This window comes from Haemaphysalis longicornis, unplaced genomic scaffold (assembly GCF_048455015.1).
Source record: "Haemaphysalis longicornis isolate Haplotype H1 unplaced genomic scaffold, Haemaphysalis longicornis Haplotype H1 scaffold_1, whole genome shotgun sequence".
In the NCBI taxonomy this organism is placed as follows: Eukaryota; Metazoa; Arthropoda; class Arachnida; order Ixodida; family Ixodidae; genus Haemaphysalis; species Haemaphysalis longicornis.
Genome location: NW_027526203.1, coordinates 413,940,775 through 413,955,640, shown reverse-complemented (window position 1 = coordinate 413,955,640; position 14,866 = coordinate 413,940,775). Strand labels below are relative to the sequence as shown.

The following is a 14,866-nucleotide window of genomic DNA, read 5'->3' as shown; positions in this document are numbered from 1 at the left end:
CGTCCCCCGAGTTACTTAGCAAGGCAACGTCATCAGCAAATCTGAGGTTACTGAGGTATTCTCCATTAACCCTTACTCCCACCTGTTCCCAATCCAACGTTCTGAATACTTCTTGTAAGCATGCTGTGAATAACATTGGAGAGATTGTGTCTCCTTGTCTGACACCCTTCCTTATAGGTATTTTACTGCTCTCCCTATGGAGGATAATGGTAGCTGTAGACCCATTGTAGATATCCTCCAGTATTCTTACATAATGCTCATCTACCCCCTGGTTCCGTAATGCCTGAATGACTGCCAGGGTTTCGACCGAGTCAAATGCTTTCTCATAATTTATGAAGGCTATATATAGGGGTTCATTATACTCAGCGCACTTCTCTATCACCTGATTGATCGTGTGAATATGGTCCATTGTTGAATAACCTTTACGGAACCCTGCTTGTTCTTTAGGTTGACTGAAATCTAAGGTTGCATAGATTCGGTTAGCGATTACCTTGGTAAATACCTCGTAGACGACTGACAGTAAGCTGATCGGCCTGTAATTTTTCAAGTCCTTCATGTCGCCTTTCTTATGGATTAGGATGATGTTCGCGTTCTTCCAAGATTCCGGTACCATTGCGGTCATTAGGCATTGCGTATACAGGTTAACCAGTTTATCAAGTACAATTTCTCCGCCATCCTTCAAGAGGTCTGCTGTTATCTCATCCGCACCAGGTGCTTTGCCCCCTTTCATTTCTTTCAAAGCCTTCCTTACTTCTTCGGTCGTTACTGGTGTCTATCTCCTCAGAACTACTGTCTCGTTCGGCATTATCCTGTATGTCCCGGCTACTGTACAGATCCCTATAGAGCTCCTCGGCCACTGTGACTATTTTATCCCTATTTGTGATGACATTGCCTTGCTTATCCTTAAGTGCATACATCTGATTTTTCCCCACGCCAAGACGTCTCTTCACTGCTTTCAGGCTACTTCCGTTTTTTACAGCGTATTCGATCCTCTCCATATTATACTTCCGTATGTCAGCTGTCTTACGCTTATTGATTAACTTCGAGAGCTCGGCTAGTTCTATTCTGTCAGCTGCGGTAGAGATTCTCATGGTTTGCCGTTTCCTGATTAGATCTTTCGTCTCCTGTGAAAGTTTACCAGTGTCCTGTCTAGCCGTAGTGCCCCCGACTTCTACTGCACACTCCGTGATAATGCGTGTGAGGTTGTCGCTGGCTTCGTGTGTCGTAAGCTCGGCTTCCTCGTTAAGGGCGGAATATCGGTTCTGCAGCGCGATCCTGAATTCTTCTACTTTACGTCTTACTGTTAGCTCATTTATCGGCTTCTTTCGTACTAGCTTGTTGCGGTCCCTCCTCAAATCTAGCCTAATTCGAGATCTTACCATACGGTGGTCACTACACCTTACCCTTCCGAGCACTTCCATATCCTGCACGACGCCAGGGTTATCGCATAATATGAGGTCTATTTCATTTTTGTGCTCCCCATTCGGGCTCCTCCAGGTCCACTTCCGACTCTCCCGTTTACAGAAGAAGGTATTCATTATGCGTAGGTTATTCCGTTCTGCAAACTCAACTAGTAGGTCCCCCCTGCTATTTCTACAGCCCAGACCATAGTTCCCAACTGCATTGTCTCCAGCCTGATCCTTGCTTACTTTAGCATTAAGGTCCCCCATAACTACGGTATACTGTGTTTTTACTTTAGCCATTGCCGATTCCACATCTTCATAGAGGCGTTCCACTACTTGGTCGTCGTGGCTGGATGTGGGCGCGTAGCCCTGCACCACCTTGAGCTTGTACCTCTTATTGAGCCTAATTACAAGACCTGCTGCCCTTTCGTTAATGCTATAGTATTCGTCTATGTTGCCAGCTATGCTTTTATTGACTAGAAATCCCACTCCCAGTTCTCTTCTGCCCTCTAGACCACGGTAACATAGGACGTGTCCATTTTTCAGCACCGTAAAGGCTTCACCCGTCCTCCTAACCTCGCTAAGCCCTATTACATCCCATTTAATGCCCTCTAATTCCTCAAACAACACCTCGAGACTTGCTTCGCTAGATAAGGTTCGCGCGTTAAACGTTGCCAGGTTCAGATTCCATTGGCGGCCTGTCCGGATCCAGGGATTCTTAGCACCCTCTGCTGCGTCACAGGTCTGACCGCCGCCGGGGTCAGTTGCTTCGCAGCCGCTGGGGACTGAGGGCCGAGGGTTAGTTGGCGTATTCATGGGAGGTTGTGGCCGTTACTACACCTGGGTGGCCAATCCTGCTCTGGTGAGGGAGTGCATTACCGGCAATGGTCACCGGGGTCAGGCCGCACCCCAAGCCCCTTTGTGCAATTCCATCAATACGCGGATTTTTTTTTTTAATCCGGTGGGAATTGTCCGGCACCGGGATTCGAACCACGGTCCTTCTGCACGCGAGGCGGGTGTTCTACCTCTACGCCATCGCTGCTTTCACGCAGCCATCGCTGCTTTCACGCAGCGATGGCGTAGAAAGCTGCTTTCACGCTGCTTTCACGCAAAGATGGCGCTGCTTTCACGCAGAAGCAGCGATGGCGTAGAAAGCAGCGACTGTGTTCAAGCAGTGTGCAAAGGTGTCTGAATGTTAGCGCTTTGGGTTATAAATACGCGATTCCTCTGAGCGCATAATTAATTTAATGGGCACTATCGGACCACGTTATCGCTCTGTTCGAGTCATGCTGTAAGCTCTCCCGGAAGGGTGATGTTCCTGTATCGGCGGCGTTCATCTGTCGCCAAGTAGTAAACCAGTTGAGTTTGGCCTTCGCCTTTTTGTCGTCAACACCAAGACAGCAACTTTTGCTGCCCACTTGTCCACGTACGCTACCATTTCATGACGGAGGCTACGGTTCCCGGTTCGGGACCGCCTTCGCCAAAGTAACAATCTGCATACATCACAGAAGACGCGGGATACTTCGATAAACACTCATTTAAAATAGTGGTAATATAGAGCGCGGGAGAATTTTCGCGGCCGGAGAGAAGGAATTTCAAAATAAAAAACTGAATTTCTCGCTCAACAGCGTATACTGGAATAACTTCTTGAAGCTTGACAAAAATAGAAGCAACGCATGCTTGAACGAATTGCACTTGAGGCAAAATACGTTTCGGTCAAGGAGATGGAAAAAATAAACCTGGAGCACAAACCAATATAGGCTTGGCAGTACCAGGGTCGGAGAGGGGGGGGGGGGGGGTGGGGGGGGAGGGCGCTTCATACATGCGGAGGAAAGTCTGAACCGGTAGCAAGAGAAATCGGACCCTCACCTCTGAAATGCATGCCTCTTTGTAAAACAAAACTCGTGGTTGATCCCTCTTTCATAGGCATCGGCAAAACACGAAAGTGAAACGGGCCTTGACAGAAGCAGTTGAATGTTAAAGGAACCTCCTTCATGTGCGAAGGGTTCGCGAGCCTGACCCCGCCAGACAAAGTGACGCGGACACGCAATAAACAAAAAGCGGAGTGTTCAGTTTGGGCTTTTGTTCGCAGGGGCTTTGACTTTGACCCTTCACAACTTGATTTCACGCGAAGGAAGCTTCGCGTTCAACCGCCCTCGTCGTTAGAAGGAGGGGTACATGAATTTCTGTGTAATTTTGCACGTCAATTTACCCCTCTGAAAATCCGAATTACTTCTACCGTGTCGGAATGTCACGATCGGATAGTCGTCGGCATCATACTGTGTACAAGAGATGTACACGTTATGATGCCGGGGGACTGGCGCCGGGGGACTGTCGCCGGGGAACTGGCGCCAGGGCACTGGCCATGACCTGCAGGTCCCATCGCTCGGTGAATGAAGTTTGTAGTTCGTCCCTGAAGACGGTCGCGGTGTTACGCTCGATGAGGACGTGTTCTGCCGTTTCCTGTTTTCCGCAGAGGAGACAACCCACAACGCCATACTTCAAACGTGTCTTCGCGGGCAGCACTCATGTGTGGAGGCGGAAGAAAAAATCCTTTCAACGGGTGGGCACAGGGAGCCTTCTTACTCGTTTCAAAACGTCGTCAATCTGTAGGGAGTTGTCGGTAGAGAGAGAGCAGTAGGACCTTTTCCACAAGGTCCAAGTACAGTTTCCTGGCCTGTACTTTTAGTAGACATTCCCAAGAAAACTTGCTCAAGCAGGGCTAGCGCAAGCGCAACTTCTATGTGGAACCCGGTTGCGCGTGTGCCAAAGCAGAGAGGTGCTGTCGTGACAAGCTGCGGGGCCAAATATCTGGTACCCAGGCTATCTGTCGCTGCTCTAAGGAACAGGTCGCGTCGATCCAGAAAGTACAGCAGTCGCTGGGCGGTAAGTTTTAGCTCTACGTTGACGAGACCCAACCCTTCCTTTTCCAGGCTGCACAAGAGGTTTGAACGGCGCATGGGCTCGTACACGAAACGGCAGAATACCGCCCCTGACCGTTGCATTTAGCTTACTCAGGGAGCCTGCGTAAACGGCAGTTAGGCTGTCCTGTACAGCACGGCGGGGTATGCTATCACATTCCATACATGGTCACTTGTGAACAGAGCGAGTGTCTGTTCCTCCATGGTTGCAATTTTCGTTCCGCCACTGCCAGCTTGGGTTTCCATCGATTTGTAACTGTGGCGCTGTTACGTTCGGGTCCCTCACATAATACCGCCCAACAACTAGATATCTTTCACTGGGGTCAGCTTGTTTACCTGTATGGTGTTTGTTTTCACGCCGGCCGGGCTGACTTAGGCGTGAGGGGTGCAAGGAGAAACCGCGGAGGTTTCTTTGTTATTCGCCGCGCTTTTGTGTCCACCCGACGGGCGGGCCCGGAGACGACGCATACAAACGCGTCGGTCACCCCATAATAGCTGAAAGCGATGTCAGCTTTGGAAGGAGGATTTCCTTGCGTTCGTTTGAGAAGCCGGCGGAGGGGGACCGTTGACATTTTATTGACCGCGATTACCGCCACGAGAATCCCCGAAGCGGACGGGAGCTGAAGGTCGGTCAAGGGGTCAAACCTTGGGTCAAACACAGGAAGAGGTCCCCAGACGTTCTGTCTGTGACAGTTGCACTGCTCAAAGTTACTGGGCGAAGTTTCAGTTCGTCACGCGTCTGAACATGGCGACTTGGCGGATGGGATGCGTCATTAGGTGGGCCACCAGGCTTTGTTAGGCGCTCCACGTGTCTACAAAGGAAAGGAATTTTGCGGCGCTGGAGCAATCATAGGCCGCACGGTATGGACAATACTTTAAGACAAGCCGCCCGGCAACCGATGGCCGGTGAAAGGTTTGCTTGTCGTTGGTTGGCTTTTATTTTTGCTATATTTGTGTTTTGCTGAATACCTCCGGGTTTCTGAATACGTCACGTGGCTATATTGTACCCCAACTATCTTTGTCACGGTGGCCAATCAGTGGCCTAGTGTAGTTTAATCAATGAGCCATCCTCGCCCTCAACTTGTGACGTCCCTCTTGTGGGCGAGGTTTTAAGTAGTAAAAGCGAGGAGTTTGGGGACGGACAGACAGAGAGAACGGACAGATAACAGGAAAAGAAATAAGGGCGAGCTCCCGCTTGACGCGGGCCTTGCCCGGCCTCTTGTTTGCGATCACGAGCCATGAGAGTTGTAAATACGTAGTGTAAATATAGTGTACATATATTGTACATTTTGAGTTTTTTTGGAGCAGACCGCCGTCGGCTACGTGCCGTCGGCCAACGAGCCAGCCAGTCGCCGTTTCATTTGATCATCGCTTCGATCTTCGATCATCGACTTCGGCGACCGATCCACCTTCGAAAGTTAACTGGCGCCTTGGTTGAGGTTGATACACAGGTGTCTAGACATGTCCTCCCAGGACACTCCAAATAAGTGGCTGTGTTTGGAAGCTCATTCCCCCAACCAGGATCCCCTTGACTCGAGTAGGTATAGCTCGAGATCTGTTCCAGAAAAGCGGCAGAACTTGTTCGCTAGCCTAGTTACCTCGTCCACTTGGGATCTTTGTGTGCAAATGAAGGTCATATCGTCCGCCTAGGCGAGTACACGGAGCTAGAGATAGTGGGAATACGATGAGTGACGGAAGGCAGCCTTGGCAGGCATATCTACGGAGATCTATGGGCATGCCCATCTGCCCATATATTGCAACGCTGGTAGAAATGTTCACGTATCAACTTTTGATCCACTCGATCATTATGTCACCGATGTCACCGTGTTGGAGGAGATAAAAAAGACAATTGTGTTCCACCCGATGAAATGCCTTCCTTCGGTCCAGCTGCGAAGCGGCCCAGTTGGAATTGATCCATCCTGATAAATATCGCACACAAATGGGGTAAAGAAAGCAAACACGGACAGGCGCTTCTAACCACTGAAACTTTAATCGAAATAATGTTTATACCCCACAGCGCTGCGCAAAAGAATGCGAGAAAAAATTCGAAGGCGTACACATGAAAGCGCGTTCACTCTCAGTAATTATACGCACGAGGACAGCAATGATATCTCCTTATCTGACAATGGGAAGAATGGGTGGCTTACACAGTCTTCATTGTGACGGAAAAAATGCAAAGCCTCTACAATATGCGGTCAAAAATACCAAGAAATTGCCGAGCGCGCGCACGTGAGCGCGGGCCTTGCGGCAACCGCCCGGCAGTTAGCAAAACCACGAAAATGCCGAGCGATAGTGCGTGCGTGCCTCGCGACGACCGCCCGGAGTCTCCGGCGCATGTCTGTAGCATACCCGCTTAGGGAGATTGGCCAAGATTGCAGCGACCCCCCAACGACTCCGCGGCGCACGTTCGACAGCCAAGCACACCCACTTAGGGACATTGGCCCTAAGGATCACGGCGAATACTGGAGCTCTTTTTTATTGGCCAATCTTTATTTATTTTTATTTATTTAGTACATACTGCAGGCCCAGTTTGGGCCCAAGCAGGAGGGGCGATACAGCACATACAATACAATCTTGATACGATACAGCACATACAATACATACAATCTTGGCCAATAAAAAAGAGCTCCAGTATTCGCCGTAATCGTGGCAACACTTGCTTGGAAGGAGAAAGACTCCAGAGTTCACCGTAATCGCGCAAAACTTTCTCGGAACGAGAAGGACACGTCATAGCGTACGCTAATCCAAGGTATGTCCAATGATAACCCCTTCCAAAAAACTGAATGAAGCTCGCACGTATACCAACAATGATGGTGTAAAGGTCGCTGCGGCAGCGACGAGGCACATCAGCTGCAGTCGTCGACTTCTTTCGTGACGGTCGTGAATGTTGCATAAAGCTTTTTACTACCTTCAAGTCTTCCGCGTTAGTGTGAGCTCCCTTCATTTTTTTGACAGAAAGCTCAACTTTCTTTAGGAAGAGCTGATGTTTTCCTGCTACCAGATCTAGTTCTCAATTCCGAATTCCATTGACTTTCTGAATTGTTCAATGAGCGGTCACTTATTATTGCAATGTCCTTGTTTTAATATCAGTTTTCCACTTGATTTCTTCGGGCCGGTTTGACCGGTCAGGAAAAGATTTCCACCTTTTGCGATAATTTCCCAAGATACCGCTGTCTTTCGAAATTTCCCGAACTGTCCTGGTGTAGGTCTACACCAGGTTTTGGTGTTTGTCTGCAATGCTGGTAACAAAAACTTGAGAAAATTAATATTTCAATGCCTATTTAATCGATTTTCGAACAAAATATTTCTTAAAAATACTTAATTCCGCTGGAATATTTTATGAAATATAGACAAAGATATTTGCAAGCAACAAAATATACCATGGCATTGCGTATTTACTCAAAATAAAGAACAACGATGTCATCAGATCACATTAGATCTTCCACACAGCCGAGGGTTCAACGGCTGCACTGTATCCGGAACAGCGGAATCAATGAATGGGCAAGGGCTGTCCACCGGATCATAGAGGCGCCCGCGGTGATTCTCCCGATGGACGCTGCGAGGTATAATTAAGCAAGTCATGTATTAACTCACAAAAATGTTGGAGACCGTAAGTAAGTAATACCTGGCTGCCAAAGCTCAATTTAAACAGTGCTTCGTCCCTCCACGTGACTATGTTGTGCCGAGCTCACGTTCAAGCTGGCTAAATTTATTATAACATCATCTCAAATAAAGCCCGACCATAACTAGAACGTGCAATTGTTTTTGTAATAATTTTACTAGGAGACCGAGAAGCCCCGCTTGACTGTATATTTTCAATTCCCACACAAAATCGTTGCAAAAAATATTTAAACCGACCTATTCCGCAGAATCTCGCCGCCAGGAAGTTCTAAGCTCAAGGACAGGGCTCTCAGTCCAACCTCTGGCGCTTCCTTGAGGAGTTACACGGACAACAATACACGACTATCACCAGCGACATTGCTTGGGGACCCTAAATGATAGGATATATGTTAGAAAGCTAGGCAGGACACCCTTGAAGGTAGCCGAATAACCGAGAGAAGCCACACCATCGGACTTGCTTGAAGCCACGACGCCTAATCAAACGCTGCTACCTGGCCTTCATTTGAAGTGAGCCCCTCTACGCCGTTTATTTTTCTTACTGCCATTTTTTTCCTATAAAGTCGCCTACTCGTGACTCGAAACCGCTTAGCTAGCTTCAGTCGAAATCTAGGCAGTTTGTTTTCAACAGTGACGCGAACTCGGCTCAAGAAGAGATTCCGCCTCAACCTGCCATGACCATAAGTTTGACGATCACATACACGAGTGCACTCTCTATACATTGGAGAAATTATACCCGTGCCAAACAATCATGGCCAACGCAAATTCGCTAGCACTAGTTCTGACAATTAGTGTACTGAAGAAAATTTTCCCTGATGAAAATAGCCTAGACAGGATCACAAATTGACACGTCATGGCCATCCCCAAAAGCCTCCAAATAGTACCAGTAACCCGCCCCATTTGGCGCCGAATGCGAGATGGCATCTGCACAGTAAACCCATTGGAACTCAAGAAGTCACCGCATCATGTGCACGCACGCACGTCTTAGCGAGGCTGCCTCTGATTACAGAACACTTGTAGTGAGGTCCACAATTACGTCAGCGCGTTTTCCAGCCTCGAAGAGGATCAACAAAGTCTACAGAAAATACCGGAGTAGTCACTTTTCCGTGAGGTATGTTTTCTATCCGGCGAAGCAGACCACGTAGTGCCAAAATTTTACATGTATAGTAGATGCGCGGAACCGTACCCTATTTCGGGGAAGGCGTATTCTGGCGTGCTCTGGCTGCTGATACCACGGCTATTCCGGACGGCGGCGAGAGACCACGCATCTTGGACTGGGCTCCAGCTGTTGGGGAAGACGACACGGACTTGCTGCGCTCGGAAGGCTGGAACTGCGAACGAGGTGATTGGTGCCCGTCCCGCCACCCGAGGAGAAGGCCGTCTTGTGGATAGGGATGGGAGGCCCTTAAAAGAACCAACAAAAAATGGAGCGGGAAGAGAGACGTCCAAGTATACTGATATTATGCGGTAATTCCATCATCTTTACAAGTTTATTGTGAACTACCTAATAAGGAAAGTATATGAAGCTCGCCCCGACTCATCTTAGCCGCCAATGGTGACGAGCTTTGTTTCGGGATTGTTTCAATAAAACAAAAGTTGCGGCCGTTTTCTGTATTCATACTCCCCCGTAGATGTCCATATACGTATATTGACAACATACGGGATGATACGGTAACGTCTACAACTTCACTTAACTTAATTGTGAAAAGGAATTTAAACTCGGCGTTATGATGAAGTCGTTTTAGCGGCCATTTGCTTTTTGATTTTTTTTTTTTTGGGGGGGGGGGTGAGTTTTGATATAATAAGGGATCCTTTGCCTGAAAACAAACTGATTGATTGTAGGGTTTAACGCGCCGACGCAACGCAGGCGATGAGGCGCGCCGTAGTGGAGGGCTCCGGATTAATTTTGACCACCTGGGGATCTTTAACGTGTGCCGAAATCTCGCACACACGGGCGTTTTTGCTTTTCGCCTCCATCAGAAAAGCGGCCGCCGCGGCCGGGAATCGAACCCGCGACCTCGTGCTCAGCAGCGCAACGCCTTAGCCACTGAGCCACCGCGGCGGGTCTTGAAAACAAACTCCTCTCGTAGATGCCCATGCATTCACAGCAGCAAGCAGTAATTATCTAATATGTACAGCTTTACTTTGAACCGTGTTATGACATATAAATTAAACACAGAATGATAGCCTCGCCTTTGCAGCCAGTTGTCATATAATTGTTTTGGAAAAGTTTTAACAAAACGAGCTAGTATACATTCGTTTTCTGTTGAACATTCGCAATAGAGGTGGCTTTACCGCAATGCGTATTTGCTCGCGTGGTAGAAAATACACGGAATGCTAGCCATTGAGAGCTTCGCTGCAAAAAGATAGCAGCTGTCACATTTTTCTCCAAGTGCGCGCCAAAAGGGGAAACAGGCATTGGCACGCTTGCCTCGAGTGGATATGAGTTTGAGGGTGGCGGCTGGCAGGCAATGATTGCGCGAAGACCAAGGATAAGGCCCGTGCAGGGGCGCATAGTTAGTAGTGGCGTAGCCAGAAATATTTTACGGGGGGTGTTATACTCCGCCCATAAAAAAAATTAAAAATGGTAGTCTCTGCGCAAGCAATAACGTATTTTCATTTTCTTATCGTAGGTAGTTTTTACATTGAAATTTTAAATGAAGTGGGTAAAAACCGCGGGCGGAAAAAAGCCGAAAGGAGGGGGTGGGATGCGCCACTCATAAAATACCAGGGGATGTTCTGACACCAAAACACCCCCTGGAAACGCCCTTGGTGGTTAGTGAAATGTTTGGGTGTCAGAGCCCCGCCGAAATTTTCTAAGCACCGCACCCCAGGCTCCCTCCGCCTTCCTTTCGTCCTGTATTTTTTTTTTGCCAGTCCTACTGACACACCGAAATGATATACCGTAATGTAAAAGAAAATAAGGCTGTCAGTTTGTTAAAGCCTACAAATGACGAAAACCGTTTCGGCGCAGGATCTTTATATCCCTTTTTTACGAGCGGCGTATAACACCCCCTAAAAATATTTCTGACTACGCCACTGGCCTCGAGTACTGTACAGGATCGAAATATATTCAGTCCCAACAGTCACGTTCCTTCTATGATCCCATGAAAAGGCGACGCGCAGTAGACCCCTTATCGCGATGACGTCGGTCACAACAGCTACTCGACCTACCGATGTAAGTAGTTGGGCGTGCACGGACATATTTGTAGCCGCGCGATAAAACCTAGCGGAGCTGATTATGGGTGAAATCCCGGATTTGCTGCTCAAGTCAGCTAGTAAAACTTCAAGCCGTCAGCTCATAAAACACAAACAGGGCACGCCGATTGCTAACGTTTCCCTTTCCAGGCCTGCCCTCGAGTTTCTCAAACCTATGCCAACGCAGAGGTCATCACGTCTCGGCTACTTGAAAATCCAAACCATGGGTTGTGTTACGAATATTGGGGTGCTGAATACTTTGCTTCTGGTGGCTGAAAAAATGGGCATCGAACCCACTTACCTGGGCACGGAACGGCCTTTGTCCAGGCAGCGTGGTGAGACATGTTCGCCGCGGGGATCCACGGTTGGCGCAGCCCTCGCTTCGCCTCCTTCCAGCATTCCTGGGAACAACGCCGACAAGCAGCAGGCGGTGCTTTGGCAGGACAGGCGGTTTGTAGAAGAGCCCAATTAAACGAAGAAAGGCCACCCTTCATGCAACGAACTACGGGTGTGAATGCTACGTAATCGCGGTTGTGTGGATGACACCGAACTGAGGCTTTCCGGATTCGCCGATTCGATGAGAAATCACGAGACGCCAGGCGCCAGCGCCACGCAAAAACGACGACGACGACGACGATGATGATAATGGCGAGCTTTAGGAACTCCTCCTATACAAGGTTATGTTTATCACATCGAAGCTGTCAACCCCTCGTTGGTCGGGTTTTTCTGGGGCTTCGGGGTGTACAAAGGAGGTGGAAGCAGATATCAGGTCGAAGTGAACAGAATAAAGGCGACACTACCCCTCACGCACCCCCGGAGAGCAAGAAAACAAAGAAAATGAGGTAGAAAAGGCTGAGAGAACGAAAACGACACCGCCGCTCAAGTGCCTTCGGAGGGTAAACAGGCAAAAAACTTTAAATGAGAAAGAATGTGGCACAACACGGTTCGACATGGCTTTCGTAAAGGCTTCTCGACCACCACTCAAGTTGTTTCTACCGTTCATGCACTTGCGTCCATTCTCGATAAATCTAGTAAAACTAATATTGCCACCAACTATGACTTCTGTTTTCTTAACCTATGTGCGTTGTTGTCAGCTGCGCCCAGTCCAGGTTGACGCCTCTGATCATCTGCTCGTGTGCTCCCGACGAATCCGCTATAATCGAGCAAAACATCACCTTTCCACCCGAAAAATATGGGTTGACGACCTCAAGAGAACCTCAGGATCACGTCCAACGCAATATTTTAAAATCTAGAAGCTTTTTCGGCGGTTTTCGGAAGAAAGAAGAACACGCCGCAAACCGCTCCTAGTCCGAGTGCCGCACCCCGGCCGTCGCCCACGTGCGCACGCACTCAGCCGTGCAACGCTGGCGTGCTCGGTGCTTCAATGAAGCCTGCCTACTAGAACAAGAACCCAGCACATCCCGCCTCGACTGTGTAGGAACGAAGTGGAAGAAATCAGACCTAAAATTTGGGCAAGACGAACGACACGACAAGAACCCCGATACAGAGGACCGACCAGAAGGACATGAAAGCCAACCACGCAACGAAGACCTGCAACAACAGCACACGCGTCCTGGGGACAGGCGCTCAGTATATAGGAGACCAAGCAAAAGATTAAGAAAGACATGAAGATACAAGCAGCTGCAACAAAGGAACCACAGGCGCCGGACAAATATGAGAAGAGCGCTCCCAAGTTGACCGCCGCACATAAGAGAAGGATTCCAAACCTCACCAAGCAGCTGACGGGCCCAAAAGAGGAGATCTCCAGAATGCAGAGCGCACCTCTGTGTTCCCCCACTCAAAAAAAATTTACACCATCTTCCCGCGAGGGGAACCATGGGGTAGATGCGATGCATCGGGGGTTGCCGTTGCGTTTCCGCTATGTTAGCGATGTCAGCGTGTGGACTGCTGTTGTTGTGTATCCTATTTACGCAGCATGTTCACCCCCGATGCGTCGCATCTAACCCATGGTTACCCTCGCGGGAAGATGGTGTAAATTTTTAACCGAGCGCAAGCTGCGCGCTAACGCACAGCTGGCACGGCGACGGGAGCGTGCGCAGCCGAGCGCAAGCTGCGCGCTGACCGCGCTGACGCACAGATGGCGCTGCGGTGAGAGCGGCGGAGCGCGCAGCTGCCGTGGCGAGGAGAATGGGGGAGGGATGCGGACTACGCCGCGACAACGCGGGACAAGGCGAGTTAAAGAGATGCGTTGCATCTAAAAAACGTGAATTCTATGCATAACGTCGACCGCAGACCGGAAAGAGCATGCGCGCTAGACAAACTATTTGAACCATCAGAGGACGTGATCTGCGTTCACGCAGACGAATATTGTGCCCGCGACGCCATGAACGGTAGCAACAACCGCATCATTCACTACAATGTGGCCTACGGAAGGTCAGGCGGTGGCCATTGCTATGGCCATATCCAACACCAAAGCAAAAATAATTGTTCGCGACTCGAAATCGGCAGTCATAAATTCTTCAAAAGGTAGAGAGTGCCTCCAGCCACTAGCATACGCGCTAGAGCGAACAAGTACGAAACATTCAAATAACGGAGAGACTAGCACACTCGGGTGTGACAGGAAATGAGAGGGCCCACGACGCCCCCGAGGTTTACTCGACCAGGCAGACGTCAACCACACCTCACCTCACCTCGTCAGATCGGAAAGAGATCGCATGCTGTCATGCAGCGAAATCATAGATCATTACAGATTGGCCATACGGAAGTATTGCGCCGCGCACCGCAGCATTACTAAAAAGAGAATCGGTATCATGGAGGCAGTTACAGACGAACACGTTTCGAAACACGAGGTTTACTTTCGCTGCTAGCCTGTCATATACTCGGGAGATTGTAAGCCATGCGCAGGACGGGCGGACCTCCACCACATGTTACGGTGGTGCCCCAAAAGACCGAATCAAAATGATGCAACAATTTTGCTAGTAGCAACTATTTTACTGTAACGAGCATGGAGCAATAGGAGACGGCTGGGATCATCGCCGACCCGGAAGTGCAACTTTCAGGTCGTTCGGATGGCCGAGGCCGCCGCCAGAATTAAAAGACTTCTGGCCGATGACTGAGGAAGAGGGAGGAAGACGAGTAGAAGACAACGCCTTCTCATTCGTTCATTTCCTTTTTAATCTCATCACTGGCTCGATAAATGTTTCAACTACTATTTTAAGGTCCAATCGGAGTACACAATGATTTAGCCCAGACCAATTTCCCCTGGGTTCGAGCTAAAAACATCTAGGGCATCATCATCATCATCATCATCATCACATCATACTATGGCTGAGTCGGAGCGCCAGCCCATCAGTGAACGGGACGTAACATGGGAGGAACGCCAGATGAATGCGGGCGCTGACCCCCGAGACCTGCCCGAACTCGTGTTGCCGGACGGAGCGGCGATTCCCTCGCACCTGGACCGGCTGAGCATGCTGAAGCTACTGGTCAGCATGATCAATAAGGTGCAGCCCCTTCGGTGCATCAAGATGGCGCACGTCAACACCTTAGACGATGTGGTCCAGCTGCTTCGCTCTTGTGCGGCGAGTCCTTGCGCTCACTGGCCCTGGAATTTCCGTCTGTGCGGAGTCCCACATAATCTGTTCCCGAATTTCAATTTACCCATGCCTGATGAGAAGACTTTCCAACACCGCCAGATCCACAGGCTATGTTCGACATCCATTTCTTTCCCAAGAACTCCCAACACCGCCAGATCCACAGGCTACG

At 49.4% G+C, this 14,866-nt stretch overlaps 1 long non-coding RNA gene across 1 annotated transcript; it reads right to left on the bottom strand.

The window, feature by feature from the left end:
• Positions 1-6,351: 6,351 nt before the first annotated feature.
• Positions 6,352-11,835, bottom strand: LOC144172578 (uncharacterized). Its single transcript, XR_013323050.1, has 3 exons — positions 11,442-11,835; positions 9,129-9,346; positions 6,352-7,880 (listed from the first exon to the last, which is right to left on the bottom strand). It is a non-coding gene; the product is annotated as an uncharacterized LOC144172578 (long non-coding RNA).
• Between the last annotated feature and the right edge of the window lie 3,031 nt (positions 11,836-14,866).